Here is a 25,363-nt window from a genome sequence, read left to right on the forward strand (position 1 = left end):
ACGAACAGAGTGCGGTGAGCAGTGCTTTGGCTACTGAATGGACGCTTGCGGTGATTGCCACTACTTATCAACGGCACTCACTACATATAACATTTCGTCCCTTCGCTTGTAGGTTTTGACATGTGCTTATCTCAGTCCTTTACTCGATGTATGTTTCTTGAGTGCGCCTGTAGTGTTATAAAAAATGCAGCCTCCACGATTCATCAGTTACTAGTAGCTTCTACATTTGTATTATCCTTTCAGTAAATACAATAAAAGCCGATACGACATATCACACTCGAGAGCTTTCGTTTCATGTACAGGTGTTCAGAACCAATCTTTATATTTAAAGCTCGCATGCACGCATCATCGAGTGCTTGAAACAAAATGTGATCCTACATTAGACATGCCCTGCAAGCGACATTTAATTTCCATAATTACTCAAACGTAGATTCACTGTTGGAGATTTGGATTTCGAGATAAAACGGCAGTAATTTCGTCACCAACGTAAAGCTAAGTACAGGAAGTTGTGAGGTCAAAATAGGCCACGCTTGGGGCTACCTTGGTTCGCGTTGGCCTCACGTTGGACCTACACGCACAACTGCTTTCTTGGCTGTGTTTTTGACAAAACGTTACTGTATAACAAAACATTACATGCATAACAGAAGTCGCCAGACTTTATTTATTATAAAACGTATTTAAAAGAATACCCATTTGGGCTGCCACGACGAGACAAGCCGGACTTTTTACACATATCCGCATTGTGATAAAAGCATACCGCCTTTAAAGAAAGTCACATAGAGGGTGTCGTCACATTTCGGCCTAGGTAGTATTGTAAGAAATTTTATGACAACTGCAATCTTTTAGGGACTGAAATGTGTGCGATTTGTCAGCAACTTTAATCAGTAACCACCGTAGAACATACATATTTTGAACAGGGTTTCTCCGGGCTAGTACTTATTCTTCTTTACCGGCGGCGAAGGTTCAGCTGACTGAGGGTAAAATAGAAAGGAAAGGACAGAAATGCGAAGTATATGAAAGCAAAAACCATGCATCCTTTTGCCTCAACTCACGCGTATACATAGCTGCCTTGCAGCGGGAGTCGACTGTGCCACCTAGCTTGTCCAGAAAGAAACAAACCCACACGCGTACACAAGTACAGAGGTAAATGAAAGGGAAAAAAAAGAAGTAAAACGAAGATAAGCTGACGCTGACCGTGCGAAACGCGCCGACGTTTCGGCGGATGCATGGGAAAGGAGGCTGAAGAGTCGGGTGCGCACTTCAGCGTGGCGGCTTTCGGGTGCGCCGCGGCGTCGACGTGGGAAAACAAGCTGAACGTCAGCAGCCGGCAACGTACCAAGACTCAACGCTTTCTCGCGTATCGCATTAACTTTTGAGGAGCGCCGACATCCAGTCTCGCTGAAGCGAAATGCAAAAACGTGATGCGACCCGGCGCTGCGAATATTGCGAATATCAGCGAAAGCTTGCAGCGTCGTGGGAGCTGCGTCATTATAAAGAAGAAGGCTTACTCGGATTGCATACAAGGCTTTCTCTACAAGTCTTAATGAACTAATGAATTACTGAACTTGCATCCCTGTGGAGTTTCACTTTTGCCTAATTTCTAGACATCCTCAACACTACGGTAGGTTAAATGTGAACGTCAGTATGTAGACAAATTATGCATCGTCATCTTTCAACGTTCATTCCCTTTGGCCCTTTCTCTAGCACATGGTAGCCGTCCGGTATTTAAACTGGCTGGCCTCCCTGCCTTCTTCATCCTGCTTCGCAGACACTTGGGCGCTTAGAGAGAGAAGGGGGGGGGGGGGGGATGGCGGAGGAAAGGCAGGAGAGTTAACTAAACTGTCCTCTTTGCTCCCTGCACGTGAAGAGAGAATGAAGGAGTGGAAGAGAGAGAAGACAGGAGTTCAGAACAATCACGTGCACTGGACAAGGCGAAGTGTGTCTACGGCTAGGCACTTAAGACTGCCGCCTTTCGGCATACTGTAGAAAGGCTCATGTCGATTTCGGGAACTTATAATTAATAGCGTGTCAATCGCCAGTCAATATATTTTGCACAGGTAGTTCTGTAGCCGCTTGACCAATTGGCGTACAGTGTTTTTGAGGGTACAGCGGTAGCGATTGCCCGTATGAACGTCTTAGACAACTATAGCAGCATCTTTGCAAATAGGCTACTCTGCGTCCATCGAAATGTTCTGCTATTGAGCCTACGGGAATGCTTATGACAGCAGTTAAATAGAACTGCAGCACAATATCTCCTTGAGCAATGTAGATGGCATTTCAAGGGGCTTGGTATATATACAGACATATTCTCCATATTCTAAAAGAGCAGTCTGTAGTAATGCCGCATTTGCTGCATGCGTGTTTTTAAATATGAAAGCCTTTAGGTTTCTAGAGATTAGAAAAGTAAACGCATTTCACGGTAGTGGGTGCTAAGCGCATCAGCCGACCGGCCAATATGGAATAGATTTTAAGCGAAAACAGTTTGCGAAATAAGGGGCCGAATCCACAAAGGTTGGTAAGTGTCATTCGCTATACGTCGGTTGTGTCCGCTAACAGGATGTCCAGGGTCAGGATTGGCTGGAATTTGATCTTACGAACAGTTATCGCGTAGGAGCTCTTTCGTGAATACGGACGCAGTTCTTCATTGGCAAGCGTCACTATATCCCCATATAAAAACGCGTCTCGCTGATATTTACCAGCAAAGATTATTGATCGCAACTCTACAGAGGTTGTCCACAGACACAATATTTCGTTAAAAACTGGGGCCCAACTCACATATATTTTCGTTTGTACGCGCTGTTGGCAATAGTCCGGCCGTTTTTGCTAATATTATGTCCTAGATCACGAATGGCTGGAACTTGGTCTCGAAAAAGAAAAACTGTCATGCGCCCGATTGCAGGGCGAAGCTACAAAGGAGACCCATGCGGGTTTCACAGGCAGAAAGCTTCGCATTTGAGGAAAAATTCGTCCTGGTCCGGGATTCGAATTCGAGACGAACGCCTTTCCGGAACGAAAACTCGCTCTTCGAACAGTTTTAACGCGAGAGCCTTTTTGTGAATACGATCAATCTGTTTTTGAAGATGTCTGTAGAGCACTTATAGGGAAAATAGCGCATCAAGCCCTGGCCAAGGAAGTCTGTACTGCTACGAACATGGAATGCATACTTAGCGCCAGCAAACAAGGACAGAAGGGAGACGACACCACAATGCGCTACTCACAATGCGTTACCAACACGCCCAACAAATGGCAATGCTGAAATTTATTTCTAGTACATCGGGCTCTTTTCTGTGTTCATCGTTAAATCCATGTCGTCTCCCTTCTGTCCTTGTTTGCTGGCGCTAAGTATGCATTCCAAGTCAGTTTACCAACACGCCCAACAAATGGCAATACTACGAACAGTTCAACAGAAAACCTACAGACTGCTAAAGTCTGCCCTCATATTGGAATCAGCCGGCCCGACGCTGCACGGTTATGGCGAGAACGTTCGTCAAGCTTTGTTTGCTTTAGGGTACGTGCGCGTATGCATAACGTTCCGTTTCGTGCACGTGCCACCGTAGGCGTCACCGCTGACAGCTGTAAACAAACTTTCTTCTCTGATATTTCCTCGAACATTTTTTTTCTGTCTGCATTTCTTCTTCTTCTTTGCCGGGTCCCGATCCTTCCGTTGTCGGCTGCGTCAAGTGATTCGTGTCGGGTGGAGTTTAATCAAGGTAGAAGAAGGGCTATTGCGGGAGCGCGAATAGAATGGCGGCAATATACGGGGCTTGATTCCGCGCGTGCCAGTGGATTTCAAAGCGGAGACACGGGTTGAATTTTTTTTATATATTTCCTTATTCTGGATGGCGAACCCGTTCCAACGCACCTGCGACTCTCGCATACGTAGCAAGGTATGCGCGCATTGAAAAACGTCGTGCCCGACTGTCAGAGGAGGTATATTGTGTGGACGCGCTGAATTCGGTGTCACAAGTAAATTTTTTTTGAAAAGTTAGAAAAACGTGGCATTTTGTATGCGGTGAGCACTAGTTTTGCATGTATATTTATGTTAATCTGGACCAAGCATTTCACGGATAATCAGAACTTCACGGTGCTGCGAATGCTTCTTCGAAATGTGCGAAATACGTTTACGACTCCATACTTGGAGCTTGTGGCGCAGATATTGTTTGCAATGTATGAAACAAACACACACAAAAATTGTGATTAGCGTCAAATGGCCAGAACAACACGCGCGGTCTTTATGGGGGAGGTCAGAGATACCACGACATCATAGCATTTAGACGACAAAAAGTTGTTGATTATTTTGTGCTAATTATGACAGCGAAACTAGGGCATCGTCACTGAACACTCACGCTACGTTTGCCGCATCTACGAACTGGTTTGTGTGCTAAAAATAGTTTGGCATATCAAATAAATACAATACATTTGATGCAAGCACGTTATAACGAAGCTAAACAACAGAGGTGAAGCACATCGGCGCGACCTATTTTATAGCCCAGCAACCCGCTGGGATCTGTAGCTCTATCGGGCCATGCGTCGTACTCTACACCTGGTTACGTCCAAACATGCTGTCAAGCATGCCCAGCCGCATTATCGAAAGAAATGACGCGCCCAGAAAGCACACGGGGAAACAAATGCCTTTCTGCGAGTGAACTGATGGCGCAGGTCTTAGGTGCTCGGAGTTTGATATGTCCGATATGAAGTCCGTTTTAATATGTATATTTTTGCGCGAATGTCGCTAATTATCTTTACCGCGTTCGACGCGGAGCGTAATTCCCCGTTCCTAGAATCGCAATGCTCTAATTTCACGGCCTGACTTCTTGTTTCATTAGCGTAGTGCCCTGCCGCAATAATGTATAGGATTTTACTCTACAACCGCATTACCTGCCCCAACATGCATATGAGTGCGCGGCTCAGTTTTCATTCTGTGCACGTGGCATCTGTTCACGCCGACACAGGGGATCGAGCACGCGACCTCGTGTTCAGCAAACCCGTTGTTTTCGCTACGTATACGTCGAGTTTCGCGCTTAGTGCACGAGATAACCTTCTCTCTTTTGCGACGCAGGAAGACGGCGCTGGGAACCCTGTTGTCGCACATGGGTGCGCACCCCGAGGATTATGCCAGCGCAGTCTGAAGCATCTCCTCCTCTTCGCCTGCACGGGTGAGTGTGCCTCCGCCACTTGTTTGTCTCCTTGGTGCACACGCACGCGCGCCGCATTGCCTCGTATATATATATATATATATATATATATATATATATATATATATATATATATTTCACGATTGGAAGAACCCTTTTATGTGGCACGTATTGAGCAACAGAAGGCTGTATCGGGAGCTTTCAAGTATTATATCTAACTATAATACTTGAGAAGCTGATTAATTAATTAAGACTCATTGTGTAATTAAGTAGAATGAAAGAAAATAGTCATCTGAGTATCTCCAAGTGACGGCAAACAACGTTACCTTGGTTCTGTCCAGGTGCGTGGCATTCGCATATTTTTAAACTCTGCCTCATGTTAGCTGGGACACCCTGTATATGCATATAAAAGGAAAGGCAGCAATGTTAACCATTGCCGCTCCCGGTTGGCTACCCTACACGGTGGGTAAGAAAAGGGAAGAAAGAAACATAAATTAGAAGGCGAGCCAGCGTGCGTACGTCAGCAGATGAATGCTAACTGAGATAAAGTCAGAAGCGCTCGTATTGCCCAGTTGCCTTCGAGACGCGCATTGACGCTTTGGCGGCCCTGAGCGTAACAGAGTTACTCAGCCAAGGCCCCAGGATGTTTGCATCGGAGAGTGGTCTGTCACATAAGCAGCTGAGGCTAATATGTATATACGCAGAGCATGTCGTTCAGAGTAGAAGTATATGCTCAGCGTCACAAATTGTTCTCTACAGTTTCATCACATCCGCAACGGAGGTATGCGGCACTGTTGGCTATTCCAATTGGTAATGTGTAAGCATTCGTAAATGCGACATCCAGCCACTTTCTATAGACTACGAAGTGAGTTGCATGCGGTTGAGCGCGTTCGTTTAAAAGTCAAAATGGTTCTAGTGGCGAGTGCCAACGGGGGGTGCCTCATTCTACTTTAGGAATCCGTTTCTGCCAGCTTTACCCAAGCAGCTTTCAAGGAAAGTGGTCTTTCGTAAGGGATCGATGAAGAATACGGCGGATATTTTTCGCGCTATGTCGGCCTAAGGAAGGCTGCGAGGTCCAACAGCGGACTGGTGCTCGAACTCACGAAAATACGGTGCTATTAGGTATGTCCGGGTGGAACGTAACTATACGTATTGCTGTTCCCGTCACGCCACGATACGGCCGGTGTCGCTCGCTAAGCCACCAACCGCAGATATTGCACGGTGCAGAAAGAAAGAAGGAAAATAAGCGAAAGGAACAGCGCGAGGACCCCGCTGTGCAACTTCCATTTCCGCCGAACAAATGGGAGGTCGAGGCGTGTGCTACTCGATTGTCTCGGCTGTTGCCTACTCTGCACGGACTGTTTGTCTTGTTGATGTGCTGTGCCACAAGCGCGTAGGGCTGTACAAACATGTCCTTTTCCGAGTTCTCTCCTTTGTAGTCTGCCTTCTCACCGGATGGGGCCGCTACGCGTAGTGTGTGTGTGTGGTTTCACCACAAACTCACACATGCACACACGCACAAACGCACACACGCACGTACACACATACACATACATACACACATACATACATACATACATACATACATGCATGCATGCATGCATACATACATACATACATACATACATACATACATACATACATACATACATACATACATACATACATACATACATACATACATACATACATACATACATACATACGCACGCACGCGCACACGCTAATGTCTTAATTTGATACCAGTTAAAGATGCTGCGAAAATGGAGCACGCTAGAAGAGTAACGTTCCAAACAAAAAATGAATTTTGCTGCTTGCGAGGCGAAGTTGTGTGGATAGCCTAACTTCATTAAATTGGCAACTAATAAAACGTTGTCGTCACGTTCTTTATATACAAAGTAGAGTTACCCGCATCTCAGTTGGCGATGCCTTGCCTCTGTCTCGAACGCTGAAGTCGAGTTGGAGATCTCACTACTCGCTAAGAATATCGCTGCGGTACTCACACTACAAATTCCCGCACTTTTGACCAGGCTGGCCAGGCCGCATTATTCTTGGAGATAAGAATGATCGTTCGGCCCCTCAAGGCTCAATTACTAGATCTCGCGCGATAACAGACGGAGCAGGGAACGCAGGCATGCGAACGCCCCTGCGTGTCTTTCTATCCCTGTCTTGTTCTCGTGTTTCAAGCCCATGGTAGTTATGAAATGCCGATGCGCCTTCTCCTAGGACTTGCCCTGATGCGCAAAACTTGCAAGCATTCAGATTATTGAAGCAGTACGTATACGCGTAGACGTGGCTATTATCTGCAATGCGCATATATGTAAAATTATTTGATGCGATCTGTTTATTTTTATCGCGAGAGCAGCTAAGTGCTCGAAATTCGAGCTGCCTTGTGCGTCCGTCCCGTCCATACGTTCCGCTACGCTGATGACAACCTTTGTCGCCATCGGACGACACAGAATGGTGATTTATGTCGTCGTCAAGCCACCTCGTCGTCCACAACATTGCCATTGCCGGAGCACGAAAAAAGAAAGAAAACTAGGATTTTCTAAATCAAATATATTTAAATAGTGAAATGTGGAACCACCTAAAAACAGATATAGCATAGGTTTCCTTTTCTTCCCTTCCCTTCGTTTTTTTTTTTTTTTTTTTTTTTTTTGCTGTACAGCTGCGAACAAAAGGATCCATAAAGCTATATATTTTAACATATTAAATATAGCTCCCTTAGACGGGCACAACATACGTCAAAGAAACGAAGTGGAGTGCGTCATAAATAACAAGTCAGAACTTCTTTCTATAATCCAGACGCTTCTGTAATATCATAGAATTGTATTGCTGTTTTAAATAATACATGACATATTCCTAATTTTCAAATACTTTGCAATAATAAGTTTTCAAACGACAACTCCCCCCTCCCCCTCCTCTAGAAAGCGCGTGGTAACCGCTGTCTTCTAGACCAGTTCCCTGCAGAAGGAAGCTTGGGAAAATAAAATGGTGGCCTTCACTGCAGGGGAATGCTGCAGTCGCAGTAAATTCGTTCGAAAGGAATCGCTTTTTTTTTTCATATCAGAAATATTATCGACCAAAGATGCAAGTTTACGAAGTTCTCCATTCCGTACTTTGTTTTCCGTCGCCGCTCATGCTTGAAAGACATCCATTTCTTGCTTTGAGCTTTAAGTCTCTTAAGATCGGCGATCATCCCGTCTTGTCACGCAAAAAAACGACGCTTTCCTCATCAGCACTACCAAAAGCTTGCAAACGACCGAACATCCTCAAATTTAAACGTGCCCCTGCTTTGCGGTGCATGACGTCAAACCGTTTTCCTAATTTAACTGAACTTCAGTGCCACGTTTTTAAGACCAGTCGGGTCCACTTCACTATACGCTTCCAAGAAGTGTTGTCTCTCCCTCGAGGATTATGCGACCACGCTAACGAGGTCCTTCTTAACCAGGCACTCTCAGAAATTTGATGAAGCCGCGTAAAAGAGGAATAGAAAGCGCAGAGAGCTGCGCTAAAGCACCTCTTTCTCCACTAATACTCCAGAACTCAATGTTCGCGCACATTTCGAAGAAAGGTCGAAGTTCCCAAGAGGAGTTGCACGCTGAAGCAACTGTCGATTTGACGTTTGACGTCAGGAACGCAGAGCTGTCCTGTCGTGCTCTTTCGCAGCACCATGAAAGCATCCAACGGGAGACACCTTGTGGAGAGAAAACTCCTGCTCATTGTAACAAATTGCTTCCCCGAATTTCTGGTCCGCGGACCAAATTGGGGCTCGTTCGAGAACGTGTTCACGAGAATAAAACAAGAGGAGAAGAGCCGAATAAGGACAGACAAAAGAGCAAAACAAAAAAGAAATCACGTACATGGGAGAATAGGTGGCAGGTTAAAGCCCATTATATCGCGTTGAGTGGTTTAACGAGACACCAAAGTACGTGGAACTACGATAAGCGGGAAGGCGCGGCTTTGGTTCCGACGTAGACGCCACCGGCGGCGCCTTTTGAGCAGTCATCATTGAAAAACACACACACACAAAAAAATAACGAGGACGAGAAAGGAGGGATCCCTAATGCACCGCCTTTGTCTTTCGTAATGACGTGCGTTTGGTTTTGTTTTCGCTAATACTAAACCTAAAGCGTTCTTTTCTTTTGTAACGACGACCTCTTAATCCTGTAACACAAGGAACAGCTTCTAGAAATAACCTGGAAAAGTGTCTTACGGATAATCACTGGTGACCTTAGAGCATGAGCGCGAAAGTGGAGAAAAGGCGCCTGGAGATTTTGCCCAAATGTCACTGATAACAGTACTGCGCCTCTTGACGTGGCCGCCATATAGCCTTTGGGCGTGCATTGAGTGGGAGCTTTGGACAGCGCCCACTGACTCGCCACGTGTCAGTTTCCGTGCCCGTAAATAACTCTGCATAATGGTGAAGGTCAGGTGATATGGGGGCAAGTGGCCTTTTAAAACCGGGTGCAGATGAACTCCGTCTTGATAAGATTCGGTTTTCTAGCCTGAAATTGTTAGTAATCTCATGTGCTTTACGAAGGTTCAGCGACAAAAGGATAACCTCACAGCCTGACCGTTCCTTTGCAACAAATTGCTGATTGTTGTCAGTTTTCCGAACTTAATTTCCTGCACCAACCTTAACAGTAATCCCAGAAATGCTGGTGCAAAAATGAACAAACAGTTAAAAGAAATCAGCTGTTTCTCACGTAAGGAGATAAATTTTATTTGTTGAAAGAATGCCGAGTATAAAATACGTGATAATCAAATATTGACGCCGTTCTTCACGTGCTCTTTCTTTATACCGTTACAAATGTTCAACCTTGGTGATTCTCAATGTTTAACAGAGTATGCAACATGACCGGCATTTCCTGCTACATCCGAATAACTCACTCGTACGGACGAATACTTTCTTAAACAGCACTGTTGATGTCATCTTCCTGCTTAAAAAAACCTTACGCTTCGTCGCAACGGCACCGACATGTCACGAACTCAAATGCACGACATTCGCAGATCACACGCAGCGCCTCACACATTCAAGAAACATACGAAAGGCATTCACACCTCCATTTTAGTGGACAGTGCTGCATATCAGGCATAATGACGTCACAATTAGCTTGCGATCATTTGCCTAAACTAACTTAGGAGCAGCCTATTTAATATATTTATGGGTTCTATCAGTGTCCATTTTTTATACAAAAAATATGTATTCCGCGCCTTACAATAACTTGGCAATTTGGATCGTTTGGGTAATGAAGCTACGCAATTTTTGCGACTCGCAAGAAGAAAGCTCTCGTGGCGCCAATCTAATGTCGCCTTCACGCCGTAGATAAACGCCTGGTGCATCATCCCACTGCAGTTGATCCGCGCGTACAGCTGACGCAAGCACGTTTCAACCGGCGAAAGTTGGAATGTTTACTTTACACTTATGTATGGCCTCGTGAGGAGGCTCTCGAACGTTTCCCTCGAACGAAACGCTCGTTACGCATATATCGCGCGCACGGCACTCTCTCGACGCTAACCGATTTCCCCGAACGCGCTGAAATTATACGGCTGACGGAGATCCACGGAAAAGGGTGCAAGAAAAAAAAAAGTGCTGCAAAGGAGAGATGGATAAACGGGTGTGGGGCGGGTCAGGAGGGGAGCCCAGAGAACAACCTGCTTCTCGGAAGCGAGGCATACGGAAGGAGAAAAGGTTGCAGAAGCAAGGCGGCAGCGTTGACGGTGCAGCGCCTCCACCTTGGTCCCTAGTTCCCTCGTCGCCTCCCCTGCCCCCGCACTCTTCCTTTCTCTCTCTCTCTCTCCTCTTCAGTAGTAGCGGGTCGATGTCGAGGCACGGTACCATCGCGCGCCGTCATCCACCGCCTCAGCCTCCGTGCCGGCGACGGCGGTGGCGGCGTCTGCGCAGCGTCGCAGTCTGCATCTGCTGCTCCTGCGGCGGCGGCCGCGGTGGCAACCGGTTACCTAACAGCCGATATCAATAAGTGATAACGTCGCTGCCGACGGCCCTGAAGCGAGCCACGGTTGAGGCCGCGGCTGTTTCCCCTGTCCCTGGTCCTTTCGTCCTTGCGACGGAAGCAGCCATGCGTGCGAATCAAGAGTTATCCGTGTTGTTGTTGTCGTCGTCGTTGCCGTCACGGAAATGCTCGCAGTTCTCGCCCTATACTGCCGCATTTTATCACCGCTTAGGCCGCGTGTTGGAAACCGTCGTTGCAACCGGCATCTTCAGGCGTGTACGATGGTGGTTGCAGAGACATGTCTACCTGCGTGGCTGCTGGTCGTCTTTCACATGTTTACCATCCTGCATGCGAGGACGAGTTCGCGCCAACCGCCGGTATAGGCTGTGCGGATGGACGTCTCCCGCGCGTCGATTACACTTCTCCTGGTCTTGCAAATGGTCGTCAGTTTGGGACGGCGCTAGAAGCAGCTGCGGGTTGCTGCGATAAACGTGCTTAGAAGGTGTGCACTCATCCACAAGAGATTACGGGATACCGGTTCCAGGGCAATGGAAAATTTCTGGCATGAATTGAATTACAGCGAAGCCTAGGCAGATAACTTGCAATTCATATTTTTTTCGTAAACCTCGTGCCCCGTATAAATTAGTGATCAAATGTACGCTACCCAGAAAACTGTGTAGGATAAATGTTTTGCAAGCGCATGTCTTTGCGGCGTCTTTTTAGGCAGTCTTTGTAAATACCTGTTGGCGTGGTAGTATTGAAGCCGCCAACCATCCGAATCGAATGTGTCTTAACCTCCGACTATGTTCATACTGTGGGTTGCGCAAGAAACACATGGACAGGAAAAAAGGGGCGGCACGGATGACATGAGTGCAATCTATGAACTTATAGCACAAGCCATTCGTTACATAAAACGCACATACATTTACACGCATACATTTACATACAAACATAAAAAAAACAGTTAGCATGTGTAAGTAACGATAGCGTTATTACGAGCATCCACGTGGAAAAGCTTTACCATATAGATAAATGCGCACTCGCATACTGGTAAAAATGCCTTTCTCTCTATCTGTCATTTTTTTTTAGTAAATGGCTGTCTAAATGGGCGGGGTACCATTGACGATGCAAATGTTGCGAGCAACAATTGCTGCGAGCTAAATTGTCCATGTACAGGTTAGTAGTTGTTCACTGGCGCTTGCAAGATGTCATTCGGCTTAACGCCTTCTCTCCAACTTTGGTAAAGACGACTATACAGAGGAGAGGCTGTCCCTCTACCCACACCCACTTGTTTCGTGACTGCGGCTACTACGTTCCTAACGGAGAAGGGCGCCGAAATGGCTCCTCTTCATGCGAGATGCTGAATAAGACGCTAGAAAAACGCAGTGTAAACGCGGCAACGCGCACACATACCTTTGTCGGTTCTAGTACTATATACAGATGGAAATGCTCGACTCCCATTGTCGCCGCTATGCATCCACCGAGACACTTACACAATAATGTTATAGTACCGTCTCTCCCCATAATATGCACGAGGAAAGTGTTTCTTTCGACGTTCACCTATTCCTGCCGAGATGGCACTCGCTCGCAACCTTAAGTGCTTCCGCGCTGGCCCTTTATGGCGCATTTCTCTATACGGCGTGCGCCCGTCGTATACTGCACGTTAGGCCGCAGCACTCGTAACTGGTACGCTTTGCGCACCATTATTGTTTTTTTGTTCATTTATTACACCCAACTCAAAGCAAAAGCTTCTTTCTCGTGTCATCAGTCATGAGGCGATCGCTGCGTTGTCGTGAAAAAAAAAGAACCGTTTACCATCGCGGTTCCGTAACAAATACCGATTATAGCCACTATATACTCTTCCTAAATCATAAGTTGAAGGCGTATATATGCATACAAAAAAATGTCGCAAGATGAACCATAAATTGTTTTTGTTTTCGGCCTTTATTATTCGACTAAACGAGACAAACTCGTGAAACTAATATTGTCGGTCCCCCAAGCATTTTCTGTATTTTTCCTTTTTCTTTTTTCGAGTGTTGTTCTACTTGGTGGTTTATGTTCTGGCCTCCCGAACGCAGACATCCAAGTGTGACCACACAAACCGGTGGTGGTGGGTATGGTGTCGATTACTTAGCTACTGGTATGTGCCCAAGATCCGGTATGCCACGATAAATACGGGTGCGCATGCTGGGAAATGGTGTCCTTAAGCAAACAACCCTGCTCACTTAATAGATATCCATGTAAGATCTCTATCACTATGCAGTCAAAATAAAACCAAAACTTATGCACCGGTCTAAGGCGTACTTTCTGCTCAAATGGTGTATGAATAGCTTCTGGCACAATTCAAAAAAGCTTTACGCTCGCAAGTGCTGTTTTCCATTGGCCAGTCGCCTTTGCTAACATGTCCGTTATTAACATTGCCTGACATCCATTATAACGAGCGCTTCCAGTGCAAGAGCCTTTCTGTTAATACGGTCACTTTTTCGCAGACCTCATACACCCTCTTACCGCTTCCAACCATTGGACTGACCCAGAGATCGGGAGCCAGACAGGGCTGCGTTAAACGTATGGTCAATTACATTAATGCTCTCAAATGAATACTTAACATAAAGACACAACAGCAAATTTTCAGCGTAGACGTTATTTCCTTTACATGTGCAATGTTTGAAGAACGGTTCGCCATTGGTAAAAGCTATAGAGCACGAAAAAAGGTGTCTTTAGAACCAACGTCGGGTTGATATCTTTGTAAGCGATAGTATTGTAATTGTCCGTGTTACGTCGAAACGCACGCATACGCACATGTATATGGGTGTTGCATAGTTACATATGGACGTGTTTACTCGTTTCACAATAGTTCTCGTTAAATTTTCATGTCTTTTTTTATTTATTTCTACCGTCGAATTTTCTTCTGATACCTCTTCAATCAGGCCCTGTTCATATTATATGGAGATCGAACGCACATGTTAGAATCAATGTGAAGCGAAGCATTGTCTATTGGTGTCACGAACTAAAGTAAAAGAAGACAAAATATAAGCACCAAGCGGGAAAATATGGAAAAGCAGCGTAGAAAGCACGGCTGTTACCTCAGAAAAGAGAGAAGTAAGAGGGGTAAGGCTGGCATGGCCTGGAAGGAGTGAGGAGTAGGTTGGCGTATACCGCTAGAAGAGAATAATCAAGAGCGGTGATCGAGTGCTTGGCATAAAGACGGTGAACCGGTGGCGTCGACACCGAAGACCTGAGAAGGAGGAGGACACTAGTAGGACTGCACCAGTACGGCTTGGTGCTCCACGCCCCACGGTTGTGCCCCGTGGTCTCCGGCAAAGGCTCGATCCGAGGACAACGGCCCCGTCCTACGCTACGGGGACAACCTCGCCCTCGCCTGTGGCAACGGTCTATAAACCCGCTCTACGCTACGGAGACAAACCCGCAGCAGAGACGCCACACCAGACCGGGCCACACGAAAGGACTACGCCGAAGCACATTTGCAAGCGCCACAACGTACTTGATTTATTAAGACATCTAGCGGGAAATGCCAACTGGATGATTTAAGGACTCGTGAAATATATCAGAGGGAAAGTGTAAAGACCAAACTCACAGCAATTCTAGTCATCCGGGTTTATGTGGATTTGATGTGGGCTTGTGTATTGTCTGTTAGTATTATGAATGTCTTGTGTGTCGTTGCCTATACTAATGTCTCGTTCGCCGGGCACCGTGACAAAATAGTGGCGAGCCTGCCAAAATTCTAATCACTACAGTTGTCGAGCAGTGCGAATCATGAATTTAGTGAAGTTATCTAACGTGGCGGAAAAGGGTGAAGAGCTCACTAACTTCTTGCGTGGTGAGAGGGCGACGTCACGTGGAATGGCACGCGAAGAACATGAGAGATGCGAATTACGTGCACAATAGGAGAAGGAAAAAGCCCAGATAGAGGAGGAGATGTTAGAACTAAAGTTGCGACTAGCTGAATCCAACGTACAGAACTCAGCAGATTAGGTACCTTGGTATCGTCAGAAACAGGATCGACCCGCGCACAGAAAATATGCCCCAGAGAAATAATGGTGCCTTTTGGTGAGAAGAGGGACGACCTCGATGCGTACCTACAATGGTTCGAACCGATAGCCCTTGATCAGGGTCGAAACAAGAATGAATGGGCAACGGCATTAAGTGTTTGTTTGGCAGGAGAACCACTGACTGTGGATGGCAGAATGCCAACGTCAAACTAATTGGACAATGACAAGGTGAAAAGCACACTACTACAGAGGTCCAGATTGACAGCGGAAGCATTTAGGGAAATGCTCAGTACAAAACCATATGATGCGGAAACTGCGAAGCAGTTCGTATCACGTGTGGGTAACTACTTCGACAGGTGGATAGATATGTCTTACACGAAAAAAACATACGACTGAGTTAGAGATCGCGTACTAACGGAGAAGTTCTTGACGTGCTGTAGCCCGAAGCTGGCAATCTTTCTAAAGGAATGAAACATGAAGTGCATAGGAGAATACGCGATATTTGCCCACGAGTTCATAGAAGCACAAGGTTTCCAGAACTTGGGGAGAATGATGGAGGAACCTTATGAGACACAAATGTTCCGTCGTAAAGAAAGCGCTGCTGGTGTCGAGACAAGGCCGTCTCACAGATGTTTCCTCTGCATTCCTCAGGGCCATCGAGCTGCGGACTGCAGGGTCGGAGCTGATCGCGGACAAGCGCAAGGAAAGGACACACGGCTGACCTGTGCAGAGCATGTAAAGAAAAGGCAGCTTGTGCCGTATGTCCAAAGGACTAAGAGTGCGGCACTAAAGCTCGTATATATGACTGGAAGAAAACTGACATTAAGGTCAAGCAAGAAGAAAGGCCATGTGAAGCAGGACCGCATATACCAGTAGTTATGGCGACATAAAAGGAAGACGGGTGTCGGTCCTGCGAGATAATGACACGAATACAGTATTGGTAAGGAGCGGCTTAGTGGACGATGCCGAACTCACTGGCGAGAAAACATCGGTAGTCCTTCCAAATGGAACGACTGGGTAGCTGCCGGAGGCCAAATTCTTCGTGTCAACACTACTATGCTCATTTGGTGACAGCAAAATGTCCAGAAGAACCATTATATGAACTTATATTAGGGAACGTGCCTGGAGTAAGGAACCTCGATGATCCCGCCCCCCAGTGGCCGTCAATAAAGTCAAAGAGACAAGCGTGGTCAATGATCATCAATGTGACAGATGAAATCACCTCTGAATGTGGCCATGACGCCTGGGACAATAATGCGCCCCAAGAATGTCAATGCACCGAATACAAGAAGTATGGCATAGTTGCATTAGCAGTGCAGATTAGAGTGGTTAGGGCAAGCCGACCTCTACGCTAGTTGAACGTACTTGATATACAAATCCTAGATGTCACTTCTGCTGACATTGCCAAGAAACAAAAAGATGCTGAAGCAATATGAAAGTGCTTTGAAAAAGTAGGGACCCCATCCAAAAGAAAGAGATGTCGCACTTCATTTCAGTTAGAGATGCACGGTGAATATTATTACATACGGTGTCTATTCACTTGCGGAAGAGAATGCTCACAGATTGCAGTGCCTAAAACTCTGCGGAGTGCAGTCTTAAATCTGGGACACGATGCTATTATGGTTAGGCACCAAGGAGTGAAGAGAACGAGAGCAAGAATAATACAACAGTTTTTTTTTTTTTTTGCCTGGAGTGCACAGTGACACAAAGAGATATGTAAGGTCATGCGACCAATGTCAAAGAAACATACCGAAAAGTCAAGTAGGGCAAGTACCACTGGGAAAGATGTCAACTATCCACACGCCGTTTCAGTGGATAGCCATTGATATTGTGGGATCTATTACCCCAATGTCTAGCAAAGGCAACCGATACGTGCTTACGATGGTAAATACCGCCACAAGATATCCGGATGCCCTTCCTTTGAGAACCATCGACACAGTGAGGGTGACGGAAGCTTTAATGGAAATGTTTTCCAGACACTGTGTACCTAAAGAGATACTCAGTAACAAAAGTTCATACTTTACCTCGGATTTAATGAAAGAGATAAACCAAATGATGGTGCATCCGACAGTTGTTTACAACACCCTATCATCCTATGGCTAATTGATTGGTAGAGAGGTTTAATGGAGCATTGAAAACAGCAAGAAGGCGTTTTATCGTCACTCTCTATCAACCGCTAGTTCTTTGTACGCTATGTATTTGTACCTCTTCCTCTTTCATTTCTTCTGTTATCACCAAACATGAAGCTTCCATCCTCTCCTGCATAGTCATTTCCCCATGCCTCTTCAACATCACGAACTATTTTATCATGGCTCCCGGCGCACAAGACATGAATATAGGCAACGACGCACAACACGCATTTATAATGTTGACACACAATACACAAGTCCACATCAAATCCACATAATCCCGGATAAATGGTTACAGTTGAGCTGCTGTGAGTTTGGTCTCTACACTTTACCGTCAATCTCTTTCACGAGTTCTTAGAGCATCCAGTACGCATTTCCCGCTAAATGCCCTAATAAATCAAGTACAATGTAGCGCTTACATATCAGCTTCGGCGTAGTCCTTTCATGTGCCCAGGTGGACTGCTAGCATCTCTGCTGAGGGTTTGTCTCCGTAGCGTAGAGCCGTCGGCGAATGCGAGGTTCTACCCGTAGCGTAGGATGGGGCCGTTGTCCTCGGATCGAGCCTTGGCGGAGACCACGAGGCACAGCCGGGGGCCGTGGAAGATCAAGCCAGACTTTTGTAGCGCCACTGGTGCTCAGGACTTCGGTGCCGACGCCACCGGTTCACCGCCTTTCCGTCAAGTGCTCGATCGCCCCTCTTGCTTCTCTTCGAGCGGTGTTCTGCCACCCCACTCCTCGCTCCTTCCAAGTCACGCCAGGCTCCCCCTCTTCCTTCGTCTCTTATTTCCAAGGTAATGGCTGTGCTGTCTACGCTGCTTGATGATGATGTTGGGCCTCTGTCATGGCTAAGGGGGATAGGCCTCTGTCATGGCTAAGCGGAATAAGGGGGATAGGCCAAGAATCGGGTGACAGCAGATAGCTGAAGCAACTTCTCATTTGAAAACGAGAAACGTAAAGTAAAGGAAAACAGAAACGAAAGGAGATAATGCAATAACTAGACTAGTATGCGAGTGAGCAGTCAGACTAACTGAAAGATGAATCTTAGAAGTGGATACAACCAAGGAAATAATTAATGTTAGTAAAGAAGTTTGAGAAACCGATTTGGGTGAAATGAATGCAGACGTTATATGTAGAATAAAGATGCAATAATTAGCAGGGTAATCGTTTTGTTTCAGTTAAGCAATCGAATACTGCGAAACAAACGTCTCTGACTATAGCCTAGTGTCGCGGCCCCGAATGATAATAATACTGGCGTACCTGATCTTAATCCAACTTTACAGAGTGGAGCTTCGAGTGATATCTTTTTGTGTGGTTTGAATATCGTTTGCATGATAAAAAGTCGTGGTCTATTGATTAAATTTCCTTACACTTGTAGCAGCGACATCAGCTGATCTGATAACATCATACCAGCTGTTTGATGCTATACACTTTGTGTTCTTCTACTCTATCCCGTAGCAATTGGTGATGCCCACTTGACGCTATACGAAGCCTGGTTAAGTTTCGCTTGGTTTGATGAGTTTTCTATAATAATCATAGCACGACATGCTCATTCAGGAGGATTGCGCAACAACGGCCACATATCCAGTGGCACATACTGAATGATTGAACCTAAACAAAATAAATCAGATAATACATCAAATAGTGGTCCCCATATGACTAACACATCGTTGTGCTTTAGAGATTCCTGTTAGCCTACGTTATACGTTCAGGCTTTACGAAGAAAGCTTGCTTTTATTTACGCAGAACAGAGGTGGGTATACGTCAACATCAGATGGGAGCAACTAGGGCTAGTTTTGGTTTTGAGTCCCCACTGGCTGAAGCTACAAAGAGCCGCTTTGACTCTGTAGTGGCGGTGTTGGCAAAGCCACTGTGCCAGACATGAAGCAGTAGCCTTGCCTTGCCAGTGAATGCCCTTTGATAGCTACAGCTGGCTATCGTGGGTCTGCTTTGCCATTAGGTGGCCTTCACTGGCTGCACTTTTTAAGCATTGGTTAACAACGTCTATTCACTCATATAGGCATTGCGGCATTGTCTGTCAGTTGGGGAAGAGCCAAACAAAGCTTCCTATAAAAAACAAGAAACAGACACTCATATAACGAGCGCACTCACACACGAATACACTCCAAGAAGCACCAGTTTGTCATCGGCAAACGTTTTATCTAGTCCCCGGAAAGCGTTGGAAGATAGCTCCACTTAACATAAATATGATAATTATTTAGGACGGTAGCAAGAAACCTAAAACATCGAAATTTTTGCAGTGTCTTTTTCTTTCGAGAATCTTTATCTCTGTTAAGCTTCATCTTGCTACGTCAAATGATTCTTTAACGACGCGCTCTTGATAATTCCCAGTGACTCAATTCAAAGCATGAGTGGTAACTTTTTCACATTGAGCCTAATTACCTCGCTCACTTACTTAACCCATACAATTACCATTAAAATTCAAATCTCCTTGAAGTGTCAGTTCGCTAGCTTCAGAGACTGCTTAGTTAAGCTTTCCTAAAAATTTTGGGCGTATGTGTGCAACGAAAATTGCCTACCACATCTTGCTGCAACAACAGCTTCGCTGTAAGAAGGGCGCCCGCCTATAATCGACATCCTGCATGTAAGATACGTAACCCGAAGATGCCCACGCCAAGTTATCCAAACGCGACACCAGACAATTTTTCCTATAGCCCATTTTTGTTTTTAATAATTCCGGCAGAACTGCAAATTTACCGCATTGTAGCTCTCCTTAATAAACGGGCAATGATGAAAGAACGTGGCTTTTGTACTATATCTTTAAGAATTTGTCAGTTACTAAGCGAAGGACGCAGGCCATGGCGTCAGTGGAATGGCAGAGGTGTCGCATGGCTGAAAAGCGATCAGTAAAAACAAAATTAACAAGAACTTGCGTAAGCGTTTGCCGAACAAGAAAGGAGACGCGCACGATCCAAAATACAGGTAGTCGACCGTCTCTGATCGAGCAGATCCTTTCATCATTATTATCTTCTTCTTGCTTGCGCGGCTAGAGCAGCGTGATATCGACCCGACGTAGTCCTCCTTCCACCCTCTGCCTTCGTATCGATGTGGGTTCTCCCATACCATCGTCCCTTGAATTTTGCATTTCTTATCATTTTCCTTTTCACTTATTTTGTTCTTTCTTTTCTTTTGCGTGTGTGCGTGTGTGTGTGTGTGTGCGTGTGTGTGTGTGGCAGAAAACGCGAGAAAGCGTTGCGTGCGCAAATACGAGAAGGCTTTGAAATGGAACCGCGATTATTCGGTCCGCCTGTTTTGCCTTTTCGTCCGGTTTTCGATGACAGCTACAAAATAATGTGCATTCGCAAACGTTCCCCTAATGCGTGCTGGTGATGGGAAATACGTTAGGGCACGTCAAGATCGCCTTGCCGTATCTCGAACTAACTCTGGTATGCGTCTGGCTGGCGTCTTTATTTTTTGCTCCCGCGCTCGTTTTATGTACTCTGTGCACCCGCGTGTCATCCCTCTTCAACTACTAACCTTCCCTCTCCCTCCACCTCTTTCGCAAGCCCCTTTACCTCCTTCACCTTCATCCGAACACAGCTACGTCTAGAAGCGCTACGAGCCTGAACCTGCCTCATGGGGAAAAAGAAAAGAAATAGGCAAAAAAGAAAGCAACCGCTGGCACCTTCTTTTAGATTTGACATGCCATTTCGTGTTCGTGAATCCTAACGCGCACCTTTATTTCTGCAAAGAAGAAATGTGCTGAAAATGACGTGGCGCGTCAGAATCAACTACGAAACATAAACTACGCGTGCAATGGTAACAAGCTATCATAATTGGTTTTATAATTTCCTGTAATCCGATCAATACGCACGTTACAGCAGGCGTAGGAGCTGTGGCAGCTTTGACCCTTGTCCATAAGTTCGTTCAGCTGCCACGGTCTCCAAGGCGTTTAGGAAATGCGATATCGCAAATGCCGTAGATGGCACTGAAGATTATATGTCCAGGGCCGTTGATAGTTATTGGGAGGCCTACGGCGTAGACGCTGAGTGATGCCCGGTTCACTTAACTCTGGTGCAATAAATTAAATATTTTTACATGTGCAAATTACCGTGCTTTCTGTTGCCGTGAAAAAGTGGGGACTGAATAATTGGAGGTGTTGTACTTATAGTTTATTCAAGAATGAAAATTTAAGTACCCGTGACAGTCGACAAATTCGTTGGAATCACAAATGTACGATCATTTCATGTCAACTGGACCTAAGGCTGTTTTACTGTTCCGCGCGCGGCATATATAGCAATTGGGTATTCTGATGCGCCTATTCAGTTTCTGTCATCGACTGTACTCGAGCTCATGTCGGGATGTCGCTTCCAGCACAGCGCGGAATAACTCGACGAAATGAAGTTTTAACTTGATCCATTGGTTCATTGCTGGCGGGGAAACCGCCCTGGGGAAGAAAACGTAGAAAAGAGAGTAAGATGCCCCACAGACGTCAGACGTGTAACCACTACTGTACACTCTTTAGGCTTCCTCGATTGATTCTTGCTTCTCTAAGAGCCGTTAACTATAGCATTAATGTCTTCAATACTCGCTCTTTATTTTTTCTATGATTCTGCACGTGCACGTACTTAGTTTGTGTCTGGGCTAGCCTGTACGTCTCCTTTCCTTCTTTTTTTTTCCAATGCATTTCTATGCATCGTTGGGTAGGCATTTCTATGCCTACCCAACAAGGAAACCTCTTCGTCACCTAAGACGAATCCCTACAAAGAAAATAATGTATAAAACAACCGTTTCCATGAAGGCTTCGTTGAAAGATTTGGTGATGGTGGAATAAAAGCCATCTCCAGGACCGCATGTGGAGCCGACTAGGTGCACTGTACAAATTCCGATTTGTTTAATGCCAAGCACGCCATATCACCGTTGCGTTTCACTGGTCGCGCGATGCGCCTTCCGTTGGGACGTTCCTTCATTGAACGAAATGCCACTAATCTATGAGGGCTCATGCGCTTCACGTCGCGCAACAAAGGCAGATAAGCAATCAATGACTTGATAAGGATGATAAGGAGCAATGAGGAGTGATATGGGTTCACGGTTGGTAATGTTTCGGCACAGATGGATAAATGGCTAACTGAGCGATGAAGGCCTATAATGGTCGGATCAATTCTGATAATGTTAATAAGCACTGACAGCAGTTGACAAGGGTCGAATCAAGTCCGTGATAAGGTTGATAAGGATCGAAAAGAGTTGATAAGGATCGGATCATGTCCGATAAGGCTGATACGGGCAGATAAGGGTTGATAGGGATCGTATCGAGTTCCATAAGGTTAATAACAACCGATAAGGGTTTATGAGGGTCGGATCTAGTCCGATAAGGTTGATAGCGCCTGCTAAGTATTGATTAGCTTTATACTGGTCGAAGCATCAATCAACAATGACACCGGGGGGCATGGATATGAGCAAGTGGCACAATGCTTACGCATACTTTGACAACTCCCATAGGAGTTTCTGCGTGTATATATTCTTTTTTTCCTTCTTTGTAAAGCACTGCATTCGACGCGACCTTTTGTGTGTGTTTTGTGAATCTGTAGAGCGAGCACTCCCTGCAATGCTCTTGCCTCCCCGACCGCCCCCATCCCCTTCGTCCACCACCCTCCCTCCTGCTATCTCCTTTTCCTTTCCTTCCTACCCCCCAAAACGTCTTTCTCGCATATGTTCTTCTTCCCTAGTTGCTGTTGATTTCGTTGTTGCTCTCGTGACGCTTTCGCAACTCCCATTTCCTTTCGCTCACGGGCACTGCCGCTCACAACCTCTCCTGAAACATCCTTCGTGTCCTTATTTCTCGCTCTTCGAGAACAGCTACCTTCCTTTCTTGTCTTTCGCCTCTTTTTTTGGCAGCCTATGCGGCACGTAGTTTTTATGCCTCGCTACACTTGTTCTCTTAGGTTTTCCATTTTCGCGTCCTTTACTGTTCGTTCAGAGTGGTGTTTGTTTGTTTGTTTGTTTGTTTGTTTGTTTGTTTGTTTGTTTGTTTGTTTGTTTGTTTGTTTGTTTGTGAGCATCGTCGTGCACGATTCCATTTTCTCGATGCCTGCCAGTGCCGCGGGGCCGTTATCGGTGTTGTACGTGCGAGGTGGCGGTGTGTTGGTATAGGAAGGCGTCTTCCTTCAGCTACGCCGCGCCTGTACGTAGCCATCTTTCGTTCACCGCCAGCCCCATTTCTATTTCGCCGTCCTGTTCTCGCCGCGTCGACGCCCCTCCCCCTCCCCACTACGCTTCGCGTACTTCGAAGGCTTCGTGTTTCCTCTTGCTAAGTGTCGCTGCGACGCGAGGAATGAGTGCCGGTATTTCGCGTCTTGGCGCCAAAGCAGCCGCAAGACGCCGCACTGCCGCTCGCCTGTGGAGAATTCGTGGGAACTGCGTGAGAGCCTTGAGCATATCGCAGTCACGTTGTCGTTACGTCACACATCTGGTAAGCCCCAAACGAGGAAAAGTAACAAAATAAAACTACTACAGTGAACCAGGAAGAACGATAAGCAAACAATGCACAAAAGAAAGTTTGGGTCACTTTATCTTGCCCTGGAGACATGGGAGGGTGAAGCAAAGAGGATGCAAATACAGTTAAAGCAGGATCTAACGAAACCCGATTATGCGAATTTCCCGATCGGTCTAACGAAAAAATTTCCATTCCCCTGCTAGTACCCATAAGGTTTAATGTTGTCATCAACCCGAATTAATGAAACTAGCTTGCATGATACCCGATTTAACGGAGCTTTTCCAGAAATAAATAAGTAACGAAAGCGGTGATTTCTTTCTAATTTTGACGCAGACCAGTTTTTATTCGAGCGTGCGCTCTAACGCTTTCGCGTTAAGATAACTGGGCACCCTAGTCACGGTCCTAGCTTTATTTTGGCGAGACTGCACGCTGCGCCCATGCGCTGAACAACAGGCTCAGCAGTCGCTAGCACTCGTACATACCAGATGGCGCTAGGGGCGGCGGTAGTTGGGCTGCCCTCGCCGACGTTTTACACGCGCAGTCGTTGGTTAGCGGCAAATACAATGCCGCTGTACCTTTTGGGTGTCGCTACGGTACAATTTTAGATTTCGAAGGACCGAAAAATCCCTTATTCGATTTTCCGAACTTCCGGATTTAATGAAATAATTCGAATGTGGTCCTCGCTTCGTTAAATTGAGTTTCAACTGTATACAACAGCGGAACGACGTGGCCGCCGCTTCCTTGTTTTCATCACGTGACCTGATAAAAGCTAACTGTAAGGGGTACAGCTCCTTATGTGCAGCTTCCGTTGAGTTTACCAGACGGACTCCGGGGGGGGGGGGGGGGAGGTAAATTTAAAAGAAGCGCACCATGCAGCGGACAAAAGACGGGCAGGACACGATATGCGTTGTCTTCGTCTAATTACAAGGAACTACAGTTCGTGCAACAACTCTCTTGGCAGTGTCGACAATTATTATTTCATTATTTCACCTGTGCACGTCCGTGTGTTCGGTGTAACGAAAAATACTGTAGGAGCTTGAAGAAGCGTCTTACACGAGAAACAAAGGAAAATATATCAAGGAGAAAATTCCTCAAGTTTAGCTAAAAGTTAATATAAATGCTAACGCACGTCACTGACGTTAGCTAGTTAAATTCCCAGAAGCTGTTAGCGGTAGGTAAAGTTAAAGAAAAAATGCAGAAGTGCCACTCGGAGTGCTTCAGAAAAATTTGAAGATTTGTAAACGACCGCTACACAAGAAATTGAGGAGCCCGCAACATTTCCGCGGGCTACAGCGAGAGCACTAAAGTGAACACATTGGGGAAACTACACGGGAGGCTGCGTTGGGAAACTGTTATGATTTGCTTTTCTTTCCTAATGCAGTTTCGCAAAGTCGTGGCCCTTGCTTCGTCTTCCGAGGCGTACTTTCGCGGTCTACCACGTGACTTCGCAGGCGCTGCCGAGGTAGATGCTCCTGGTTACATTTTGCAACACGCGATGAAGACAAGCCAACGCGCGCGTCCTTCTATATATACAAGTGGCGAGCACTCTCCAGTGACGTCACGAAACCGCTAGGCGCGCCGCGCGAACTAGGCGCTCGTTCATCTCGCCGATAACATCTGCTGGTGTGGTGCAGAGGTAACGCCTCCGGCTCTCACTGCAAAGTTCTCTCGGGCTGGCCTG

At 46.1% G+C, this 25,363-nt stretch overlaps 1 protein-coding gene across 4 annotated transcripts in view; it reads left to right on the forward strand.

The window, feature by feature from the left end:
- Window positions 1-25,363, forward strand: part of Octalpha2R (alpha2-adrenergic-like octopamine receptor) — a 743,760-nt gene that overhangs the window by 544,403 nt on the left and 173,994 nt on the right. For 3 of the 4 annotated variants that reach the window (XM_055074062.2, XM_050183531.3, XM_050183529.3), the window contains one exon: window positions 5,060-5,156. The gene's annotated coding sequence lies outside the window, so the exon portion shown is untranslated. Of the gene's footprint in view, window positions 1-5,059; window positions 5,157-15,753; window positions 16,279-25,363 lie in introns of those variants that run through there. The other variant, XR_011893885.1, reaches the window with a different exon arrangement.

This window comes from Dermacentor andersoni, chromosome 4, assembly GCF_023375885.2.
Source record: "Dermacentor andersoni chromosome 4, qqDerAnde1_hic_scaffold, whole genome shotgun sequence".
NCBI lineage: Eukaryota > Metazoa > Arthropoda > Arachnida > Ixodida > Ixodidae > Dermacentor > Dermacentor andersoni.